A 12770-nucleotide genomic window follows, 5' to 3' on the forward strand; every position below is an offset into this window, starting at 1 on the left:
AAAAAAAAAAAAAAAAAAAAAAAAGAGAAAAAAGTGTGTGTTTTTATCTGAAGAATGGGGTGGGTCCTTATAAAAGGACAAATTCTCTTGCACACTGATTCTCCACCATCTTGTGATCTGATAAGAAGATACTTGCCAAATGCCAGCCCTCCACCCACTTTCTTTTCTTGGACTTCCTAGACTCCAGAACTTTAAGAAGTACATTTTTGTTTATTATAAATTACTCAGTCTGTGATATTTTGTTATGCAGCTCAAAATGGACTGAGACTCTTTGTGATTTAATCTTTTAAAATTTTTAATTCATTAATTTTTTAGCAGAGTGTGTGCTCTGCTATCTCTGTTACCTGAGTGTTAATCAGGGTGCCCTGAAGCATCTCCCATACCCCCAACTCTGGCCAGGCACAGCGGCCTCCACCGAATTCCTCCTTGGCCAACCTTTCGGTTCTTCTTGCCTCTTCCTCTGAGTCTGGCCTCCGGTAGTTCCATTCTGCAGAGCCATCAATGAGGCCAGGTGTGCTTCCTGCCAGCCTCAGGCCTGCAGGCCGAGGACAAGAGAAGGAAGATTTCAATACCTGCCGCCCTGTGCCAGCCTCTGTGAGATGAGAGCCCAGCCCTTCTGCTGCTGGTACCCTCTCAAAGTCAGTGTCAGATGGATTCTAAAGCCCATCCAGTTTGGAGACCTCTAGCTTCTGTCTCAGTCCTTTCCTCTAGTGTCTGTATGGGTCCACTCTGACGGCCAAACCGAGAAGCACAGACTGAATGGCGTAAACAGCCGACATGTATTTTTTCAAAGTTCTGAAGATAATGTGCAAGATCAAGGTGCCAGCAGGTGTGGTTTCTCCTGGGACCTCTCTCCTGCCTTCTGATGATCTATCTTCCCACTCTGCCTCACATGGCCCTTTCTCTGTGCATGTGCATCCTTGCAGTCTCTCCATGTAACATCATTTCTTCTTCTTATAAAGACACCAGTCAGATGGGATGAGGGCCCACCCTAAGGACCTCACTGGATCTTAGTCACCTCTTTAAATATTCTGCTCTAAACATAGTTGCACACTGGAAAATTCTATAGGTCAATTTGCTCACGAAATATGAGTTTTGGGTGGGCACAATACAGTCCATTACAACGTCTAACGGTTGGTTCTCTGAGGACCTCATGAATTTATAATAAATTGCTCAAAACCGCCGAGGCCCGATGTATCACATCACAAGGGAAATGGGCATTTAAATAGGGGACAATGTCTTAGCTAAAAGGAACACACCTCTGCTGAAGTGATAGTTGGGAGCAAGATGTACATATATCCTCTAAATCATCAGCAGATGGCAAAGTCTTCACACAGGGTCACAGAGAGAGCTTGGTTTGCACAGGGCACAGGGACCCTCACCCCTCCTCTCCTCCCTGTTGTTCTTGGAGTCTCTCTGATTTCTCAGGTATTTTGTCAACACCCAGAAGCAAAGCATGGTTCCTGTAAACGAAGCGTTCCTTTGATACCCTCTGTTTTTTTCTTTCTTTTTCAAGTCTCCAAACTGCAGGCCAAGAAGATGTCTCCAATACCTTTGCTTACATGAAAGGAGGGAGACAAAGGCTTCTTGCTACCATTTGTATTCTTGGACGTTCTGGATTCCTTCACAGTGCAGGCCAAAATCACCTCTGGCTCACACTCAGTATGACCATGAAAGAAGATCCTGTCTTTGTAGAGGGAGCCCACATGTGGGAACCGGGTTGTGGGAGAGGTTGCTAGTGACGGAGTATGCAAATATGGATGGCCTGGCTCCTAAGTGGAAGAAATAGTAGCCACTGTTCGTCCCCCTTTTTGAATAAAGTTTATCCCATTGTCCCTTGTCATTTGAGTGGCATTGGTTCCAGGACTCCTAAGATACCAAAACCCCTGGTACCTGGGATTAGACACTCAAGTGTCTAGTGTGTAAGGTAGTGAAGTATTTGAATAGAATCTATGCACTTCTTCCTGTATGCTTTAAATCATCTCTAGATGACTCATAACACCTCATACAACGTAAATGCTATGTGAAGTTGTTATATAGTATTGTTTAGGAAAGATAATAAGAAAAAATGTGAGCATGTTCAGGACTGATGCACTTTAAAAAAATGCCCCGTGGAGGGTTGAATGTGTGTGCATGGAATCCACAGGCACAGAGGGTGATTGGCTGAACTTCCACCATGCCCCTCTCCCTGGACTCTCCCATGTCCCTCTTACAGCCCAAAGTCCTGGTTTCTACCCTGGGGCTGAGAGAACTGAGGTGGGGCAGAGCCTGGCACAGAGGTGGGGATGAAGGGAGAGTTAGATCTTTTCTGGGCAACCATTTCAATTTTCACTCTGTAGCTTACTTGTTAAGTCGGAGGGGCCATTATGCCTCTGGCAGATTTATAAATTCACAGGTTCTCAAGGTGCACATGACTGTAAAACCTTCTAAATGACAACTTTGGGCAGAATGACCTATGGAATTTTCCAGTGTGAAGCAAAATTTGTGCTGGGGCAGAACACGTCTCAAAGCATTTCTAGGAGTACTTTAAAGGGGGAGGAAGACGAATGTTCTTTTTTCCCCTCATGAGCCATCTGTAGTCTGAAGTGATTTACGTATGTTTTTTTTCAGCTTTATGAATTATTAAGCTGGCTTGACAGCCTCTTGGTTTTTATCATCTTGGGTTCACTTACTATGAACTGACATGTTGAAAGGAAAGTGTTCCTTTTTCATTGTTTCTGCAGGAGAATTTAGTTCTTTTGTGAATTTTTGAATGTGCCTTGCATTGAAGCTCGTCTTATGTGGTGTGTAACATGCTACAGATCTCTGTGTGAGAAAAGAGGTGGGTGGGATTCAAACCCAGGATTTCGAAGCGCAGCTTCCTTCTGTTCAGCTGTGGAATATTAATGAGGGGGCTTTCTAGGGAAATGGTGAAGAACCCTTTGATGTCGGTTGATTTGTAACTACTGTTTTTTAAATATATATATATATATACTGATGGCAAATCCTGGATTAGGCATGAGCTGGATTATGTGGAAGAACTGTTTCTTAGTGGTTCTGATCTGGCCAATTAAAAAACTCCTAAGAGTTGGAAATGGTGGTGCATACCTGTATCCAGTGGCTGGGGAATCTGAGGCAGGAGGATCATGAGTTCAAGGTTAGCCTCAGCAACTTAGCAAGGTCCTAAGCAATTAAGTGAGACCCTGTCTCAAAATAAAAAATACAAAAGTCTGGGGATGTGGCTCAGGAGTTAAATGTCCCTAGGTTCAGTCCCTGGTACCAAACAAATAACCCTTCCCCCGAAACAAAACCAAAGACAGAAAAACAAAACAAAGAATCCCTCATAAGAATCAAAATCAAAAAGCAAAGGAAGCTCCTGAATTGTTAGTAAAGAAATTATCAAAATAAAAATTGTCTTCTGAAGCTGAGACAGCCTATGACCTGGGAACATGCATGGTGATTTTTGGGTTGTGATCTCCAAGGCTGGGAACCTTGGAGCTGGCACAGTTCTTGTGAACCTTGGCTTTCTTACCTGCAAATGGATGGGTTGTCATAGCTGTCTCATGGAGTGCTTGCACTCAAATAGCATCATTTTAGTTTAAACATTTTGAAGGCTGTGCAACCCCCATAATTGTGATTAACAGCTTGTTTGGCCCAGAGAGAGCCCTTGGCTCCCCTTTCACCCACAGCTCTCCCCATACCTGCAGGGAGGGCTCCCTGCACCTGGACACCAAGCAAGGACAAACGATGCCCAAGGAAGGCTGCCGAGGAGCCTACTCAGAAGAGGGATAGTCGATTGACTGGCAGTGAAGAAAAGCATGGAATTTTATAAAGAAAAGATATTTTAATTGAAACCCAAGCACAGCAAACTGGGGCCATTTAGTGTACAGGAACAAGCGATGTTTGCATAAGGATCTGTCAATCAGCTACCACATGGAAGATGGTGGCCCTGGTGACGTAGCCATTGCAGTCTGTGTGAGTACAACTTATGACGTTGTACAGTGACAAAATTGCCTAATGATGCAGTTCTTCGAACAGATCCTTGTCGCTAAGCGATGCACGATGATCAATCAATCACTCTGGAGATATCAAATATGCAAATGTGAGATACAATGATGCAAGATGCAAGAGTGTAAAGTCATTGGCAGGTGATTTGTTTATGCTTAAATGTTCTTATTTTAAAGTAGGGCAGTGAAAAACCATATTGGGATATCTAAAAATATGGGCAAAATAGTAAGTTTAGTTGTTTGTCCTGACTTAAGTTGAATTAATCTTCCTCCTTTCTGTATCTAGCAGATATTATGTCACGCTAGGTGGACATGTATTGGGTTAGAAGCTTCTGTGCTTCCATAATCTTAGTAATTGTTGCTAGACAACAAAACTTGGTGGCTTAAAGCGAGAGGCTTATATTTAGCTCATGATTTGGTTGAGACTGCACACTTTGCTGTGCTCAGCTGGTTGGTTACTTCTGCTCTCCTCTGTCTTGTGTATGGCAGCTTCTGAATCAGCTGGGAGCTCTCCTATCGGAGCTTCAGTCGGGACTGCACATCCCTGCGGGAGATGAGTCTGGACTTGTTCCCTCAGTCATGTCAGGGCTCTAAGAGACTGAGTGAAGGCACAGATGGCCTTCATGGCTGGACTCAGAACTGTCGTGCCACAGCAAACTACGGAGCCAGCCAGCCTTGATCCAAAAGGTGCCCCTGTAGTTGAGGAACCGGTGTAGCCACATTGGAAAAGGCTGAGACAGAAGAGCAGGGTGCACACTGGCAGTTCTCAACCTGCCCCAGATCTGCGCTGGGCTCTGCCCTGGCACTATGGTAAGTTTTGTTAGATTTCTCTTTCTTCCCATTTAGAATGGAAGTTGCCGAGGGCCACACCATCCTCTTTATTTTCTGTATCTTCCGAAAACATACCAATTGAATGCAGTTCAGGAAGAAATAGACTAACAGGGTGAGTGCTAAGACACAGCATGTTAAAGATTTCTCAGTAGAGGTGGAAGGGAAGGCTCCACTAGGAAGAGGAGCTTAATCTGGTCATAAAGGGTGAGAAGACCAGAAGTTGTAATGGAATGAGACATGGTGGTCAGGCAAGATTTCACACAAAATTGTATCAGGAGGACCGTTGATTGCTACAAGGTATGTTCATAGATACGTGTTAGTTAAAGCAATTTGAGATTCAGGTATAGATGTGTGTATCTGTCTGCAGGTCTCTCTCTTTCCATCTTTACCTCTACTCACTCACTCTGTCTGTCTATCTATTGTGGTCATGACATTTATGAAGTTATAAAATTGTTAAGTTTGGGTCAATTTGTCAGAGTTGGAATCCCGTCTCCAACTCTTATGATCTCTGTGACCTTAAGCAAGTCATTTCGTCTTTTAATTCCTGCTCCTCTGATCCACATAGAGGGGATATTGGCAGCAATCCCCACCTCAGGGTGTTACTGTGGAGATGGAATGCCAGAGGAGTCAGGCCTGGCCCTGAGAAGCACCAGCATGTCTTCATTATCGGTAATAACAACTAATGCTGCAAGGAGAAGTTGCTTATTGCAAGAACGGCTGTCATTCCTGAAGAGAGAAGTACCAGGAAGTGGTTCTTTGGAAAGGTTGATCCCACATAGTACAGTGTGTGGGCCAGTGCGGGGTGATTGTGTGGGTGAGGGGTTGTTTTAGAAGATGTGGGCCTTGCCCACAAGACCTCAAAGGCTGGTTGTAGGTAGAAATTATTTATGTGAAGATATAGTAACACAAGATAGTAAGCAAATTCCAGGTAATGCAGACATTGAGAGGTCCTGTGAAGGTCAAGGGTGGGGGGAGAAAGAGGGTGATAGGGAAGGAGTGAAAGAAGTAAGATCTGGGGTTGGTTTGACTATTGCCTTGACCATGGTTTTAGCTCAACAAAATAACATTTATTTCCACTTGAAAGATTGAGCTCTTGGAGCAACCCATGCAGAATAATGTAGATAGGCAATGAAATGCTGCTTCCTCCCAGCACGATACTAAATTTCTTGAAAAACTATGGGCTTTCTTCTCTTCACTAGCCTCAGCTAGTCCAGAGCTAGTGGCCCTCCCAAAGATTTGCTAAGAGCCAGTATGAGCTACAGAAAAGCTGTGCCTGCCTCTGGTGCTTGAAGGTAAACATTTAAGTGTTCTAAGTGGGTCGGTCAGACTTCCTGTGCAGATGTGGAGGTGAAGGGACGTTGGGGTGCATTTTACCTTGAATTTCAGAAGATGTGGTAAAGCACATCTGGACAGGTATATGTGGTTTTTTTTTTTTTGAATAAATGAAGTATTCAGTAAAACTTTGTAATTACAATATTATTTTTTGGGTGAGAGATAAAAAAATGATAAAAGGAAAAAGTGTGTACATGCAACTCAGCAGAACAAGGCAGGTTTGTGGGTGCTGACTCCTCACGGAGAGGCCCTGGGGTATCCTCCATAGGACTGGGTCTTGGCCATGTATTTTGGTGGGCTTCGCCATCTCAGGTATTTCCTCACACTTGCTGAGGGGCTCCATGAAGCTAATTATGTATCATTTCACACAAGTATATGTTGTTTGTGTGCATGAATATTCACACACCTGTTACCTAGCCAGAACTTTACTAGAGTACATTTTTCATCTTTAACCTCTTTTTTGTTGCTGGAGGGGAATACTTCTTTCTTGCTCAATTTGAATTCTAATTAAAATTCCAATTCTAAAATTCCAATTCTTCTTCCACTTCCTTTTCTCGTCTTTTCCCTTTCTTTTTCCCATCTTTTCATTCTCTTTTCTCTTCTTCTTCATTCTTTTATTCTTACTTCTTATATCAGGGGTGTTGTCTTAATTGCAAATAATTCTCCTACCCTAACATCGTGTATCTATCTCCCTTTTGGGGTTTTCTTTTTAGCATTTTAATCTGACTACGTATTATGGGTTGAATTGTGTCCTTCCCAAATGCATACATTGAAGTCCTAATCTCTTTTATTTCAGAATTTGACCTTATTTGGAAATAGAGTTATTTCAGATAAAATCAGTTTAAGATGAAGACACACTGAGGGGGCTACTCCAAAATGGACAGTGTCCTTATAGAAAGGAGAATTTTGAACACAGGTATACACACAGGGAGAATGTCATGTGTAAATGAAGGCAAAGATTGGGAGGTAAACATACAAGCCAGTAAATGCCAAAAATTGATGGTAAACTACCAGGAACTAGGAGCCAGTTATGAAACAGATTCTTTTTCCCAGTTCTCAGAATAACCAGCTCTGTGGACACCTTGATCTTGATTTCTAGCCTTCAAAACTGTTAGAATAAATTTTTCTTGCTTAAACCAACCGGTTTGTGGTATTTTGTTATAGAAGCCCTAGCAAACCAATATAGTACATTTTTGTGTGTTCTTTATGTACATATGCATTTACTCTCCCTTATTATTCCAGAAATGTTGGTACTAAAATGTTAGTGAAACCCAAAAAAGAGTAATAAAAGAGCTATAGAATGCAATTGGAGGAAGTAAAGGCAAAAATCTGACAATGAACCCATCCTTTCCTTCAGCATTTGTTGTAAATCAAATTGATTTGGAAGTAGGAAAAGGTGTGTTGATATTCAAACTAATGAAAAAGCTCATACCTTCAAATTGTATATTGGCCAAGGTTTGATTAAGTTTTAAGCTCTGCAAGGGCAGTGACCTATTTGTTTTTTTTTTTTTAATCATTGTTTTGTTTATCATTGTATTATACCTAGTATAATACCTGTCACATACTAGGTGAATATGCAGCATTATAAATTGACTGATTGCCTAGGGATATAAAGTTAATCCTTATGGCAAAACAGAAGGCAGATGTCACCATTCCAATGAGAAAAAACTGAAACTCTCTTTTTAGTTCTGGAATTCTCAGTTTCTTTCTGTCCAATCGGGGCATCATTTACTAATAATTTACCAGATGTCTACCACAGCATAGTCTTCAAAGAATATAAAAAATAAATACTCCTTGGCCTCAGGGGCTTTCCCTTAAACCTTCGTACTGCTGCACACTACCATGTGTTAATAAGAGCAAGCCTGAGAAAAGTTCAGCGGCACACATTTGCATTATTGGAACGACCATTTGACATGCAGGCACCATCTCTCTTGTGAGCTCCCTGAAGCCTCTAGGGTCCATCTTTTGGATCTCAGACCACCTCCTGCCCTGAAGGGTTTATGTAAGGTTGACATGACGACATTGCAGGGCAGAATTCTACAGTCTTAGAGTTGGCATCGGGCAATTGATGGCTGAACAAGGGCTCCTTAGAAGCAAAGTGGATATTATCCTAAGGGTAAAGGTTGCAGACCCCTCTGGAGCCTTATACTCCACTGATGCAATGAGCGGTAGGGCCCAATCCATATATTTTGAACACATTTATCTTTGCCAAGGATGGCCCATTTCTAATTTCTGTCTTGCCACGACAGGAGTGCTATCTTTTGTTCCACGGAAACCTCTTCTCGATGTTAGGATGATCACTAGAAGATTCCCATGTTGGTTGACACCTGAATAACTAGAACACTTGCAGTAGCTATTTTCAGGGTGTGGGCTGCTGATCAGGAAGCCAGAAGCTCACCCTAGACCTTCTTTTTTTTCAATTCAAGCAATGACAGCTTGAACTAATACACACAGTGTCATATTATCTATTCCGAAATGTTTAAAAGTAAATGACAAACACTGTGACAAACGCTTTAGGAGGACCAGTTTACACAGTCCACACCACCCCCCACTGTCTTCCACCCTGTGGCTTCTGCTACATTTGTCCCTGTTTGGATCCTGTAGCCGTTTGAGTCTGTGAGTACTGATATGAAGAATGAGGATGTGGGCATTGGAAGCCAGAAAAGAGAATTCAGACTCTACTTAATCATAGGCATTGGTAATAATAGGCACTGTAAAAACAGATGCACATGAAAGTTCACTAGCTGAGCTGGGCGTGGAAGTGCACGCCTGTAACCCAGTAGCAACAACAAAAAAACAAAACAAAAAAAAAAAAAAGGAAAAAAATGAAAGTTCATTAGATGAACACTCCGGAGATGAGCATCATTCTCAGTTCTGCCATTACCTGAATGTATGGGTCTGGCTGCTACTTCACCTCTCTGGGACTAAGTGGCCTCATCTATAAAAAGTATAGCCTGGATGAGATATTCTGTAAAGACTCTTAAAATTCCCGAATGTCATGATTTTATATTCTACTTAGCGGTCAGAGGCAGGATGAGCTATCTGTGGAGGCAACATGAGCCAGAATTCCAGCTGGGACACATTAAGTACATTTTAAAATTTGTAAACTTTTGCAAACATTCCATATTACTTATGGAGTGACTTAAACTTATTGGCATATTAAATACATCTCTTATAGTGATGTGGCTATATGGAAAAATTGCTCCTATTTATTCATGCGTATATATTTATTATACCCAGCCTTGTTAAGATCGGATTTAAAGAAATTTTCCACCTTCCTAATAACTAACGATTCCATGGCTTCTATACATGCCACTAGGTGGCGATGTTGTGTTTTTGAAACCCATTTACTTTTTAGAAGAGATAAATGATGGGTGAGAGAGATACTACTTAAAAATAAAAATCACATTTTGAGTTTTTGCTCACTTTTGAATCATATTTCCTAGAATTTGCTCATTGTTTAAAATGTGACAAGAAACCTTAATTTTTAAGTTCTGAGGAATTAGGTTTTGTTGTTCTTTAAAGCAATCCCAATATCTAAGTAAAATCAAATAAAACAAATCAAATCTATTCTATGGCTTAAAAAGAACTTGAATTTCTCTTCTAAAGGGAATTTAAACAGTTTATTCTGAAAATATTTAGGGAATTGTAAAAAGTTTTTTTTTAAATTTTCTTTTCTGAGGAGCATGCTTAATATAGAATAAAACAACTACTGCAGATAGAAAATATCTCAGAAAAAATTGAATTTGTATTGAAAACATACAGACTTTACTTCTTGTTATTATTCCTTAAACAATACAGTTTAACAACTATTTACACAGCATTTACACTGTATTAGATATTATAAGTAATCAAGAGATGATTAATGTTTATTGGAGGATATATACAGGTTCTATGCAAATGCCACATCATGAGTATCTGCAGATTTTGGTATCTGAGGGGGTCCTGGAACCAGCCCTCCATGGATACAAAGGGACGACTGTATACCTGTTTTGGCTGGGGGGAGGCGGGAGGCCATTCAAAAAAGCCAACGTCACTTTGGGTCATTATGATTATGTACTTTTGGGGAAGAAAGATGTTCCTCTATCTAGGAAAATCATACAAGGCATCTCTTTCTAGAATAAAGGTGAATGCTTGAAAGAAGGAGAAGGGCATGAGACCAAGGATTTAGAGAGTGTTTTCTCCTGTATGACAGTGAATGAGACTCATCTCTTCCACAGAGACTGGGTGTAAGAACCATCAGTTTAGAGGAAAGCTATTCCTGTGTTCAGTTATCTGAGACTGATTTTCTCCAAGTTCTGTTGTATTGACAGTGGGCAAGTGGAGCAGGAAAAAAGGTGGATAATGTGGTTCTGGTCTTATTTTCTCTGTCATTAGCCTCACAATGCTCACTTACTGATAGACAAACACTCAGCTAGTATCTCCAGCAATTTAACACCATGGTAGGGCTATTGGCTGTGGAGCTGAACTGTCTGGCCTATATCAGCTTCAAAGATGGACAACCAATCTGTCATGGTGTTGACTTCCTTATCTGTAAAATGGGGCTTTTAAAAATCATTCTTCCTGACTTTTTTGGGATGGTTATGGGATCTCAATATGTGGGGATTAAAAAAAAATCAAACAGAGTGCTTGAAATATAGTAGCTATTATTGTTGTTCTCTTTTTTGTTCTGAAGGTTGACCAAAACAACCCTATGGTGACCCAATATGAATGACTGACCAAATTAAGCAAGACTATTAAGATAGCTATTTTAATTTAATGGATATAAATCTCTTCCCCTGTTTGCATTTATTTTTACGGCAAATTCATAGGTTGTTCCACATTCAAAACCTCATGTACTTCTTCCTCATAAACTAAAAGCAAAACAAACCAAACAAAACTCATATTCAAGGTAATGGCTTTCATAAGTGACTTATTGCCCTCACTTGGGGATTCAGAAATTCTTAAAGAGATATGAACCTGGAAATTTGATGTTGATTTGATTTCCCAGGCTTCCATAATTTTTAGATTTAAATAATTTTAGCAGAAGCTATTTTCATTTATTTTATTGAACTGAACAGGTAAAGGCTGAAACTACTGCTGCATCATATTCTGCAAAATTCTTACGACAAAGCAGTGTGCTGGGTGATTTTCCTCTTTTGTAAAGAGCATGTCTCAGACAAATTAATGCCTTTCTTTTCCCCAAAGTGCATGATTTGAAATAATTAAAACTTGGATTCAGAAGTTGCTTTTTGCAGAATGTGACAAAAATACAGGGACACACGATCGTCCCAAGTGGTGGAATGGGAAGGTGGGCTCTTTGCTACGGGTCACTGAGGTGGGGAAATCATCTGATGAAGATAATGAAGATGAAAGTCAGCTGTGCTCATGAGAGTCCTTCCAAGCGGAGGGCCTGGCCTGTGCTGGACAGAAGGTCCCACCAGAGTTCCAGGGCGAAGTAGTGATTCTCAACTGGAAACATTTTCCACCGTCTCCCCTGCCCGCCCTGTCCAGGGGATCTCTGACAATGTCTGTAAACATGTGTGATTGTCATAACTAAGAGGAGGGTGACTATTAGCATCTGGTAGCTAGAGGCCAGGGATACTGCCAGACATCCTACAATACATAGGGCATCCCCAGCCACAAAGAATTATCCAGTCCAGAATGTCAGTCGGGCTGGGGTTGAGAGCCTGGTTTAGAAGGAGCTTATAGTTATTGGGTTCAGAGCCCTGTTGCCTAGGTTAAGACCTGTAAGGTGATATCTGGGCCTCTGATAAGACTTGGATGCTTTATAGTGAAGATGCAGTTTTCACTCTTTGCTCTTTTATCACAGTGTCCACAGGAAAGAAAGCTCTGTGAGAGCTACGTTAAAAGATTTCTATTATCTTTTAGAGAACATTACACAAACTAAACATTGTGAACTACTAATGTCATATGATTACTTGAACATAATGTGAGCTGTCATTCCAGATGAGCCTGATAGAAGTAATCAGTGTTTTATTGGCATATAAAACAAGACAGAAGTGCTTTCTAGGACCAGCATTCAACTGCGGATGTACAGACGGCCCCGGACTCACAATGGTTTGACTTGGATCTTAGGTCTTTGTGATGCTGTGAAAGCTTATCCACACAATCACTCTGTTTTTTACTTTGAGTATAATATTTGTGAGATGTCCAATACTTCACCAAAAAAATGGGCTTTGTGTGTGTTATGGCTGGGATATTAAATGTTCCCCAAAGACATGTTTGTTAGAGGCTTGGTCCCCAGCCAGTGTGGTACTATTGGGAGATGATGGGACCTTTAGGATGTGGGGCCTAGTGGAAGGAATTTAGGTCATTGAGGCATGGCCTTGCAGGGGGTATTGGAACCTAGTCCCTTTGCTCTATCACATGTTCTCCACCATGATGTTCTGTGCCACCACAGGCCGCAAAGCAATGGAGTCAAAACCCATTGCTTTGGACAGAAACCCCTAAACCATGAACCAAAATAAACCTTTTCTCCTTTTAAGTTGATTTTCTCAGGTTTTTTTCTCACAGCAACAGAAAACAGATTAACACCGTTGGATGATTTTGCCCAGCTGTAGGCTGATGTAAATAGTCTGTGCACATTTAAGGTAGGCTAGGCTGAGGCAGGATGTTCAG

This window comes from Marmota marmota, unplaced genomic scaffold (genome assembly GCF_001458135.2).
Source record: "Marmota marmota marmota unplaced genomic scaffold, marMar, whole genome shotgun sequence".
NCBI classification, from domain to species: domain Eukaryota; kingdom Metazoa; phylum Chordata; class Mammalia; order Rodentia; family Sciuridae; genus Marmota; species Marmota marmota.